General features: G+C 40.3%; 1 protein-coding gene across 2 annotated transcripts in view; it reads right to left on the reverse strand.

Moving 5' to 3' along the window:
- The window catches only part of PJA2 (praja ring finger ubiquitin ligase 2), a 64,546-nt gene extending 59,376 nt beyond the window's left edge, over window positions 1-5,170 (reverse strand). For both annotated transcript variants that reach the window (XM_070412428.1, XM_070412427.1), the window contains exon 1: window positions 5,063-5,170. The gene's annotated coding sequence lies outside the window, so the exon portion shown is untranslated. The remainder of the gene's footprint in view (window positions 1-5,062) is intronic.
- Between the last annotated feature and the right edge of the window lie 7,378 nt (window positions 5,171-12,548).

The raw sequence follows: 12,548 nt of genomic DNA on the forward strand, positions 1-12,548 counted from the left end.
TGTTAGAACAAAAAGGAAAAATAAACATGCAATTACATTTGGAGACTTAAACTTTTCCTAGGTGATCAACAAGTAGGTAGAATCCCCATAAAGAAACAGACAACCTAATAAGCACCATCAATTAATTTGACATGACAATTATAGCATATTTAATATAAAATATTGAAATTAACATTTAATATGGAATAAAGAACTTATAGAATACTCTACCCAAAAGCACAATCCACAATATTTGGAAGTACACATAGAACATTTACCAAGTCTAACCATATTCTACCATAAAAAATATTTCAAAGAGTTTAAATTATATATTCTATATTACTCACTAATAACAAAATTAAACATAAAAATCAATTACTGAAAGAACTAGGTAAAATCATCAAATATTTGGAATGTAAATAATATACTTCTATTCTAAATAACCCGTAAGTCAAAGCAAAAGTCACATAAGAACTTAGAAAATCCTATATAATCCTATATAATAAAAGCCTAATATGCAAATTGTCCTTTCAACCGAGAGTTCAACTGGGAGCTCAACTGCTCACTATGACGTGCGCTGACCACCAGGGGGTGGCGCAGAACATGGCAGGCGTAGGCAACGCGATGCTGGCAGCAGGTGGCAGTGGAGGCACTCCCGACCCCAATGGGCCTCAACAAGAGTGGGACAGTGGTGGGATGGTAGAGTAGGTGAGCGGGCGGCACCAGGCCAAGGCAGATGCAAGCGGGGGCCCAAGTGCCCCGCCAATCGCCCCACAGACGGCAACCAGCGGCAACGGCAGGGGGCAGGGCCGCTGCCCTGCTCCCAGGTGCTGAGGGAGCCAGACAGGGGGCCTGGCCCCAACCGATCACTCTGCAGACAGTGACCAGCGGCCAGCAGGCCCTGATTGCCTGATCGGGGCCGGGCCCCGGGCTGGGATGGAGTACTGGGGTTGGGTGGTGGTGACCAACCTCCCCCGGCACCTGGCCAGGGGGCTGTGACCTCTTGCCGGCTACCTGGGGGCAGGGGTGACGGGGACAGAGGTGCAGTGAGAATGCAAGGTGTCCACCGAGCTTGCTCTCACTCCCCCTACTATCCTCCCCCAGGACGCCAGGGCTCGAGTGCCAGGGAAGCCCCCGTACTCAGGTGCCGGGTGCCCGCGAGGAGCCTGTCACGCACCCGCACGGCTTCTTCCGGGTGAGCTGGCTGCAGCCGCCAGGACTGCAGGGGCTCGTAGGGCTCCCCATGGGTTCGCACAGGAGCCGGTAGACAAGGCCAGCCAGGAGAGAGCGCACTGCTCACCCGGCTTCCATGTGGCACCCCTGGGTGACCCAGAGGCCCACGTTGCGCCCTGGCCTGCGGCGTCCGGCTGCACTCACTGCATCTCTACATGGGGACTCAGGCTCGTGACTCAGGCGGAGAGGGGCACGTGGGGGTCTGGGGGCCCAGTTGCTGCCCAGGGCCCCGAAGTCAGCTGGGACCTGCCCTTCCATGCCAGATGCTCACGTTTCAATCGCCGGCTAGGTCTAGGGACTGCACTGGTGCATGGATTTCATGCACCAGGCCTCTAGTATCAACATAGCAAAATTTATGAGAATATTTAAAGCAGTGCTGAGAAGGAAAAGAAGGTCAATGGCCTAAGCTTATACCTTAAGAAATTAGAATAGAGATTTAAACCCAAAGCATACAAAAAGAAATAGTAAAGAGCAGAAATCAATTAAATTAAAAATGTATTTTAAATAACAATAAAAATAAAAAAATTGGATCTTCAGAAAAACAAAACATTTTTGATAAACCAGAAAACCTACTAATAAAGACAAAAGCGAGGACACACTGTCAATATCAGTAATGTAAGAAAGGACATCACTACAGATGCTACAGACATTAAAAGGGCAATAAAGTAACATTATGGCAATGAATAGATGAAACAGATACATTCCTTGAAAGATACCAACTATTAAAGCTCATACATAGTGAGTAAAGGTCACTCACATCATCAAAGACTGGAAGCTTTCAAAAACAGATAACCCTAATCATCCTATACCTATTAAAGCAAGTAAGTTTATCCTTTAAAACCATTAAAGAAAACTCTAGACCCAGATGGGTGGGTGGCTTGCAAACTCTAGTGAACATTTATGAAACAAGTATTAAGCCTATCCAAAATTTTTCAGAAAATACAAGAAGAAACACATAAGGCCAGCATCATTTTGATACCAAAAAATTATGAAAAAGCATCTTTCATGAAGATACAAAAAAGTATTCAACAAAATATTAGCAAATTAAATCCACTAATATATGAAAATGATAATACATCATGTCCAAGGGAGGTACACCTAGAAAATGCAAGGTTGATTCAACATTTGAAAACAAATCAATGTAATTCATCTTATTAACAGACCAAAGAAGATAAATCATATGATCACCTCAATAAATACAGCAAGAAAGTTTGAGCGAACTCAATGACCACTCATAATAAAAACTCAGCAATCTAGGAACAGAATGGGAACATCCTTAACTTGATAAAAGACCTATTACACTTACTGTAACTATATATAGTTGATTGGTTAAAGGCCCTTTATACTTATAGAACAAAAGTTTTCCTCTTAACATCAGGAACAAGACAAAATATCTGCTCTCACCACTCGTTTAATATCATGCTGGAAATCCTAGCCAATGAAATAAGGGAAGAAAAAGAAAGTAGGTTGTACACACAAAGTGAAAACAAAGAAATAAAACTGTTCTTTATTTGTAAATATCATCATTATTTACATAGAAAAATGCCAAAGAAACAACAACAACAAAAAAAACCTTACTAGATTTAAGTGAACTTAGCAAAGTTGCCATATTCAAGATATACAAAAAACAACTGTATGTCTATATACTATCAATGAACAACTGCATACTAAATTTTAACTGGTATCAGAAGTAATGAAATACCTGGGTATAAATCTTAACAAAAATGAGTTTTTTTTTCAGTATACACCTGTATGCTGAAATTACAAAATGCTGATAAAAGAAATCAAACAAGGTTTAAATAAATGAAGATATCCTGTGTTCATTAATTGGAAGACTCAATATTGAGATGTCAATTCTTAATTGGTGAATATATTCAAGACAATCTAAATGAAAATCTCCTCGGCACTTTTTGTAGAAATCCTATCACTTCTAAAAAAAATTATCGAAAAGCAAAAGAACTAAAATGGCCAAAATGATTTTGAAAAAGAATGAAGTTGGAGACTCATTATCTGATTTCAAGACTTATTAAAAAGCAACTATAACCATAACAATGTGGTACTTAAAGATTTTTTAATTTACAAGTTGAGTCTAAAGTTCTTCTGGAGAAGAAATGCATAAAAACAGTAATGAATAACTTTGGGGGGAAAATGAGGAAGAAATGGTTATCAAAATTTAAAGTATGCATACTCTTTAACCTAGCAATTCCATTTCTAGGAATCCATGCTCCAGAAATAATCACATACTGACGGAGGAAGTTTTCTGAAGAGTTGACTTTGAAGGTAGAACTATAGGAAGGTGTAGAACAATCTTATATTCTCCAGTACTGTTTTTAAAATTTACAAAGATTTAAAGTTTGTAATTAAAAACATCAATACATTTAACAGTTGGCTTTAAAGAAAGCATTTTGTGATAGCAAAAAGAAACTAATTTAAATGTCTTTCAGTAAGAGATATCGTTAAATAAATTCTAGCCTATTCGAACTAATGAAATATCACTTAACCTTTAAAAAAAAGTATTAGGGAGACCTATATGTAACAAGTAAAGATGTCCAAGATATATAATTAAGTAAAGAAAGCAAGTGATATATCAACGTGTTTGGTATACCATCCTCCCAAACAACTTTATGTGTATGCATATGTTTAAAAGTGCATTTAGAAAGATGAACGTAAATTGTTAACTCTCCACAGTAAAACGGGACTGAGGGATGAAACGTTCACATTTCACCTAGTCATTATTTTTCTATATTGCTGAATTTTACGTCGATTGCATGTCTGCCGTTAATTTTAAAAACTAAAGGTATTGCATATAAAAAGACACGAGTTTCATAAGGCAATTGAAAACTGAAAAAAATAGCTCAAACGTTTATTTATTAAATCTTCATGCTTATTTACACTCTTCAAATGGTCTGTAGTCTTCAGCAGAGGTGACTGCCATTTTAAAAAATTTAACTGATCCAATAGTTCATGATAAAAAATAACAACATATTAGGCCTTTTGTGATAATCGTGAACTTCACAGAACCAGCAGATTCACAGCAGGGTCGATGAGCATGTCAATAAAAATAAAAACAGGATATGTCTGGAGAGGGGCACCTCCTACACAGATTCTTCTTCCTCGCTGCCACAAAACTCTCTCCTCCCCTTTTCTTTAACTTGGTCTGAGAGGCTTTAAACTCACCATTGAATGTGCGCAAAATGATGTACAGCAGCAATCTCTGGGAGGCCACAGCTGAGGCTGACTGCCAGAGCGGGCCCTGACCTGGCATCGTTAGGGGGAGAAGCACTGAGGAAATGGGGCTCCGATCGGGCCCAGCGCGACTGCGTGCCCGGCCTCGGGTGAGCTCGGGAAAACGCACACACAGCCAGCACAGCGAGGGCGACGGACGGTTCCTCGGGAGAGCGGGCCGCAGGCCTATGGCGTTAGATGGACCAGCTCTACGCGGGGAGACTGCAAGTGGGCAGAGAAGGCGGTGGGGGTGTCAGTGCGGGGAAACTCATTCAGTCGCCGGTGTGGGGAGAAAGGCAGCGGGGTCCTTGGCCGAGGCACCAAGGACAGCAGAAGAGGCCACGGGAAAAGCGGACGGTGGAGACCTCCGAGACCAACCGATGTCATCCGCCGGGACACGAGTGCGGTGCCGGGTCCCGGCTGGACCGGGCCCAGGAGGCGAGGAGGCCTCTAAACAGCTATCAACCCCACCCACCATGGCCGGCGCAGCGGACCAGAAATAGGCCCCGCTCCCTCTCGACAGAAATTAAGAGAGGAAGGAGGTAAAGGCAGCAATTTCCTCGCCCGACCCTCTTATAACCAACATCAGAACAAGCCAGATTTAAAAAAAAAAAAATCCCCTCACCGAACTGTGCAGCGGCTCCGGAGCGAGAACAGCGCTCGATCCTCCACCCGCCACCACCGCCTTCTTCTCCGCCTCCGACTCCTCCCCCGCCTAACGCGCAGTGGCAGGTGGCGGAGCCCGCGGTGGCGGCGGCGGCGACGGCGGCGGAAGCAGAGGCGGCGGCGGCGAGTCCCGCCCCTCGCGCCGCAGTAAAGGCGAAGGAGGAGGGCACGCAAACCCCGCCCCCAAAACAGCACCGACCAATAGACTTAAAGGACTTCTAGTGGGGCTGGAAAATGCACGTATCCAATCGGAACCTCGGGAGTGGGCTCACGTCAATGGATGGGACGTGGCAGAAAAAGGGGAAAAGGACTTCAGGCGTCTCCGCACCCGGGTCCCCCCTTCTCGGTCTAGGGGACTGCTCAGATTGGCCGGAGAGAGGAAGGACGAGGCCACACTGTTCCCCAGCCCACGCCCGCGTCTGGGCCCGCCTCCTCTCCCTGCGGCACTGCGACGTTTGGGGCGGGGCGAGGCCCCGTCCTGGGCTGGCAGTGCGCTGCCTTTTGTGGTTAGGGCTGGGAGAAGAGGGTGGGGTCTCCAGGAAAGGGAAGGGGGTGTGGGGAATTAGGGCAGGACTGGCGCAGCTCGGCTTTCAGAAATTTGTACAGCAGCCACCAAAATGGAGGTATTAAAAGTCAATCCTAATTCGACTGGGAACCTGATTAACAAGGTTAAGTCTCCTGGCATAACGTTCACTCCGTTGCAGTTCAGATAGGAGCGGTACAAGAAAAAAATAGACGGAGGAAGGGCACGTTTGCCCACGCAGAGGCCACGCCCATATACCCTGCAGTCTCCCTCGTTTCTGATTCTGTTGGATCAGGGACGGGTTATAGGAGAGGCCTGCGTTTCCTCTGTAGGGCCTTGGCCCGACCAGAGCCATCCAGTTTGCATCTTGAGGCTGATAGGTTGTCATGCTGGGAAGAAACAGCTCCCATCACATGCAAGTAAAATAAACACCACAGCTGTAGTCCCTAAACACCTTGCTTAATTTAAACTCGGCCAACAGTTTAGTTAATCATGTCAATGATGCTAAATTGTTTCTTCGTTCCGCACGAGTCCTCTTTACATCCTGAACATGTCCGCTTCTCTAATTACAGTCCTGTTCTCTTCCCATCTTATTCCCAACCCCCACCACACCCTCCACACACAAGCCCAGCGTCCAGGATATATTTAGCGCACTTCCTCTACCAAGAATTAAGAGCCCTATTACTTGTGCTGTTCCTGGAAGCTGCACAAATCTCTTCCCAGTGAATCAAAACTATTCCTTTTTTTTTTTTTTTGGTCTTGATGAAAACAAATTAGCCAAAATTTACTATAGATATTTAAGTTCTGAGAATTTGCTAGACATATTGTGAAACCAAATCTAAATCTCAGTCTATCTCTGTAGTACATTTCTTACCAAGGAACCATTTATCGATATTTATCTGCTTTATATATGTTGCTCTAGAAACTGGCTCTTTTTACATCCCAATCTCTCCCTCTTGAAAAGAGAATTCACACTTTAATCACACTTCCCTAATCTCCCTTTAGGATATTGCATGTTGACCCAACTGGTTATACTAACCTGTTAGTTGGGGAAAGGTTTCCCAAATTTCAATCTTTTTTATACCATATCTGTGTATACTACTTGCAGTATTATTTATTATTTTCTTTAAATAAATGCATTTTTCCATTTCTTTAAGAGGGAAACTTTATAAAAGTATTATAAATGGAAAACCTCCATTAATTATCCTAAATTGAAAGTAAGTGTAAGTGAAAAGAAAACCATGTTTTTAAGTTCTAGCTAGAAACTATTGTCTACTGGAATCTCTGAGCCTAAGGGTAAGTTACCAAACATTAGACATATATTAAAGACCAAGCATGCAAATGGCATTTTTATCATGATGTAATCAAAAGGATAGTAAAATAGAACCAAAATAGGAATCACTTTCTCACCATGTGAGTCATTGTTTTTAAATTCTGAATGCATGTGCCAATTTAAGTCATCTAAGGCATCAGAACTGATCTCTGTTACTCTCTGGGTAATCTACATACCTCTCTAGGTTCAATTCCAATTTAAATATTGAGAAAGTAATAACATCTACCAATGAGTCATTGTATAGATTAAAGTAACCTAATCAATGTATAGCATACCATCCTTAGCATGTAGTAAGTACTAAATACATATTAGCTTATATATTGAATTATGTGTATAGAGAGATAATATGTATTATTGACTTATATGTATTATTCTTGATTCTGAGGTGAGAAGAACTCCCTAAGGCAATGGGTTGAAGATATCACATTATGTAATGCAGTGGTTCTTAAAGAGTGATCCCCAGACCCACAGCCTCAGCATTACCTGGAAATGTTTTAAATATGCAAATTCTCAGTTATGTTCAACCTCAGGCCTGAATTGGAAACCCTAGGTGTGGGGCCCACCAATCTGTATTTTACCAAGCCTTCCAGTTGACGCTAATGCACATATTATAATATAATGTGTGCAATATATTAGGAGGAGGATTGGTCAAGGAGTGAGAGGGCCTGAGTTCTAACCATAGCTTTAGAGTGACATCAGCAAAAATGAAGGCATAAGGACCTCTGGAAATCATTTTCTTCACAAAGCAATGAGAAAACCGGCAAAGTCATCAAAATCAACTTTTTCAGAATTCTGGAAATTAACCAAAGGCTTGCAGCAGTCTAGGAAGCATTGATGCAAGAAAACCAGCTGAATCTCAGAACAGTGAGCTTTGTGATGTTGTGACTTGCTCTAATCCAATTCCTTTGTCTCCAGTTCTGCTCTAGTATTGAAAAACAATAGCCCACAATTATGGTGAAAACCAGCAGCCTGGCAGCCACCAGATGAGGCAGAAATAAACTCTTTCAAGCCTAATTCCAGGAGAATAGTCATTATTTTACCTATCTAGGGAAAGATTTCACTTGTCAGATTGTCTTCACTTGATTTGATTCAGAGCCAATCCCAGTGCAAAAAGCATTTTCCCTAGAAGCATTTATCAAAAGTAATGAGAAGGAATTGATTAACTTTGCTGCTGCCCTAGACAATGCAAACAGTTGGGGCAATAATAGGTTAACCAAAAAGCTTGAATGAAAAAGCTGGATGATGTCTGCAGGAACTTTGAAAAGCTCCAACATATTCATGGGTATCCAGAAACCCACAAACATGACCAGGGCTGAGCTAAACTGTGCATAAACTCAGGAAAGACCAGAGAAGACCCTAAACATTTACCTTAGGCTGACCTTGAGGAGTTAAGGCTAAGAGAAGTTGGCAATTGCCTGGCTTAATGTTGAAGCCATGCCCCAACATATATACACACACACACCCTCAACGAACACCGGGTGACATATTGGTTCCAAGAGTTTAAGGAAATCTCTGTCTAATCATTAACTGGGCACTAAATAACCACGCAGAATCTTCCATGGCCACACATGAAGAACACAGACTTTATAGAAGTCCGAAAAGTCATTGAACAAATAAAAAAACAAGTATTATAACAAACAGCAATAACAAAACTCCCTGGACAGGAGAAAGAATCTGATTTCCAGAATTTTCACATCATATTTTTTAAATGATTGGTTTTCAACAAACCAAAAGTTGGTTCTTCAAAAAGATGAACAAAATTGACAAATCTTTAAAGGTAAAAAAGAGAGAGGAGACTCAAATTCCTAAAATCAGTAATGAAAGAGAAGACATTACTACTAACCTTACAGAAATAAAAAGTTATTATATGGGAAAACTGAGAACATTTGTATCCTAATAGGTTAGAAAATCTAAACAAAATGAACAAATTTCTAGGAAGACACAAACCACAACAACAGACTCAAGAAGAAATAGAAAATCTAATTTTAGCCTCGTCATTTATGCACTGAATGACCTTAGGTTAGTTATTTAATTTTCCAGAGCCTTAGTTTTGTGAGATAGAAATAGAGATAATAAAATTATACCTTTGTGAAAACATTTCAGTGAGATGATAAATATAAATATAAATAGTTAAGCCACTGTAACAGATAAAACCCTCAAGTCTCAGTAGCATAATACATTATTTATTATTAAAAGCCCATTCAGCAGGATGGATGGGAAGCTCGGCTTCACCTTCAGGGGCCTGTACCTCCAATGCATGGCATTCACTATAAGACTGAGCATCATTATCCAGCCAGTAGAATAGAGGAAGTAAAAGAATGTGAAAGATTTCTGAGGTTTTTAGTGACCTAACGTGGAAAAGGCCTAGTGATTAATGATCATGATCTGCCAGCAGATCACCTTAATTTTAGGCTATATTAGGACTAGCCTATTTCAGTTTTGTCTTTACTCTTAGGAAGTAGCTCTTATTTCTAGGGTGTGGTTCTAACTCTTAGAATGTCACCCTTCTGGGGTCTCAACTGAAAGCCAAGATATTTACCAAGGTCTCTCTCTCATATGGCAGGACTTAAATTCCTATCTTTGATATCCAGACCATATGCCTGCTGAAATCTCTATTCAGCTCTTCATAATCTCAGTTGCTGTTTTCTGCTGGGTTTCTTTTTTTTTTTTTTTTAAATAAATCTTTATTGCTCAGATTATTACAGTTGTTACTCTTTTTCCCCCCATAGCTCCACTCCACCCAGTCCCCGCCACCCAACCCCCTCCTCCATTGTCCTCGTCCATAGGTGTATGAGTTTTGGCCAGACTCTTCCCGCACCCCCCACACTCCCTTCCCCCCGAGAATTGTCAGTCCACTTCCTTTCTATGCCCCTGATTCTATTCTATTCACCAGTTTATTCTGTTCATCAGATTTTTTATTCCCTTGATTTTTAGATTCACTATTGTCGATAGATATGTATTTGTTGTCACTTTGTTGTTCATAATTTTTATCTTTACCTTTTTCTTCTTCTTCCTCTTCTTAGAGAATACCCTTCAGCATTTCATATAATACTGGTTTAGCAGTGATGAACTCCTTTAGCTTTTTCTTATCTGTGAAGCTTTTTATCTGACCTTCAATTCTAAATGATAGCTTTGCTGGGTAGAGTAATTTTGGTTGTAGGTTCTTGCTATTCATCACTTTGAATATTTCTTGCCACTCCCTTCTGGCCTGCATAGTTTCTGTTGAGAAATCAGCTAACAATCGTATGGGTACTCCCTTGTAGGTAACTAACTGTTTTTCTCTTGCTGCTTTTAAGATTCTCTCTTTGTCTTTTGACCTGTTTGGCAATTCAAGAAAACCACCACTCCAGTTCCCAGATCCCGAACCGTATCATCTAGACCAAAATCCACATCAACAAAATGGATGTCTCACTCTCTAACTTTGGACTGTCACAGAACTCCAGATTAGATTTTCCAACCAAGGCTTGCAGTTCAAATAACCAAAGCATAGCAAGAGTAGCTTTGGCTTGCACTGGGCCCCAGCCCAAATGGATTGATTCAGTAAATCTGGGACACAGACTGAAAAACCTCACTTTAAAGGGAGTTAGCTGTCTTGCTGAGAGAATCATAAATATTAAAACACAAAAATCTTGCTCCAGGGTCATTCAATTTCTTAAGGGGAGTGAAAAGAGATTTCACTTTTCTGTCTTAGAGATAGACATTTGTTTTATTTTTCTGTGTGGAGTTTCATATAGAATTAAATAGTCTAATATAGTAGCCATTAGCTGCTACATGTAGCTACTGACCACTTGAAATGTAGCTAATCTGAATTAAGATGCATAGAAGTGTAAAATACACACCAGATTGTAAATTTAGTACAAAAAGAGAAGAAAATATTGCAGTAATAATTTTACATTGATTACATGTTGAAATATTAATTAAAATATATCAAAATTAATTTCACTGTTTCTTTTAACTTTGGCTACAATAACATTTAAAATTATACATATGGCTCATGTATATTGCTCTGTACTTATATATAGTTTTCAATGATATTTTTTTCAGTTTTGTGTGTATCTTATTTCTACTTTCCATAGTACTAATACCTAGCTTTCTGAAATACCAACTATATTTTCTTTAAGATTTTTTAATTGATTTTTTGAGAGAAAAGAAGGGAGAGGGAGAGAGAGAAAAAAACACACATCAATATGAGAGTGAAACATGGACTGGCTGCCTCCCGCATGTTCCCCACAGGGGATTGAGACTAAAACCTGGGCATGTGTTCTGACTGGGAATCAAACCATCAACCTTTAGATGCATGGGACAAAGCCCAACCAATTAAGCCACACTGGCCAGGGCTGAAATAGTAGCTATCTCTGTTCTTTATGTTTGCTAATTTCCTATGTCAGCTATAATTCCTTCCAAGTATTCTTGAGTTTTTAGCTTTTTTTCTTTCAGCTCCATCAGTTACATTCCTCCAGTTGGTTTCTGTTTTCTTAAAATTTGTTGAAAGCTCTCATGTGCTGATGCCCTTCCTCCTATTATCTTTATATTTTAGGGTTTATACTTTTAAATTTCTTTAATATTATTTTCAGGAAGAAGAGGAGATAACTTGGAAGATTCAAGAAGAAGAGGAGATAATGTTGTTTTGAGCATACTAGACTTTTCATAATAGTATAATTAACATAATAGACTTCAAACTTAGAGGACATTCTCTGAATTGTATACTGGGGAAGTCTTCAGCACTGCCTTACACATAGCACTAAAAATAGTAGAGATTCATTTAAGTTCTAATAAATCTCATACTTATAAGATAAAAAGACTTCATAGTTAAACTGAAAGTGATGAATTCCATTTCCTTATTATGGGAAATGTATGAGTTAGGGTTATAATTAACCAAAACCAGTTAATTAAAAAGAAAAAGGAAATTACTGAAAAGATATTGGGTGGCTCCCAGAAGTGTAGAGAAGACTGGAAAAGCAAGCTTGGAAACTGGCAGCCACAAATGGAGGCTGAGCATGCACAACCATAACCTAAAGCATGAGACATAGCCAGGCTGGTGAGCACACTGCTGCCCCCAGAACACCAGATGATGCAGCCCACACCAACACAGGATGGTGCTCCTGACAACTCTGCCAATCAAAATTGACTGCTCTTGTTGCCAATAAATTCTCCCTTGACTATGCTTCTTTACATCACTAACTCCTGCTTCAAAGTCCCGAGAGGACTTTGATTACCAGAGCCTAAGTCATGTACCAGTAGAGGGTAAGAAAGAAGGTACTGGCACTTTTGCTATTAAAATGGGAACCTCTGCCTCCCCTATAGGTTTATATAGTAGGGAATTCCTCAAATAGGAAAATGTTTAGATTCCAAGCAGCAAAAAGAAATCATAAATATCCACTTCAGAGCACATAACTATTTTTCAGAACCAACATTCAGCATAAATTTCAGATATCTTTAAAATATATATTCTCCTCATCATAATAATTGCAAAATATAAATAGGTTGTGTGATCCACAATAATATATCAGATGATTAATAAAAAGATTTTCAAAAAAAAGAAGATTTAGATGAAAGAATTGATATCAATAGGTCTAGCTCCTTACTCAG

Source organism: Myotis yumanensis, unplaced genomic scaffold, assembly GCF_028538775.1.
Source record: "Myotis yumanensis isolate MYYU_CA2020_CCGP unplaced genomic scaffold, mMyoYum1.0.hap1 SCAF_4, whole genome shotgun sequence".
Lineage (NCBI taxonomy): Eukaryota > Metazoa > Chordata > Mammalia > Chiroptera > Vespertilionidae > Myotis > Myotis yumanensis.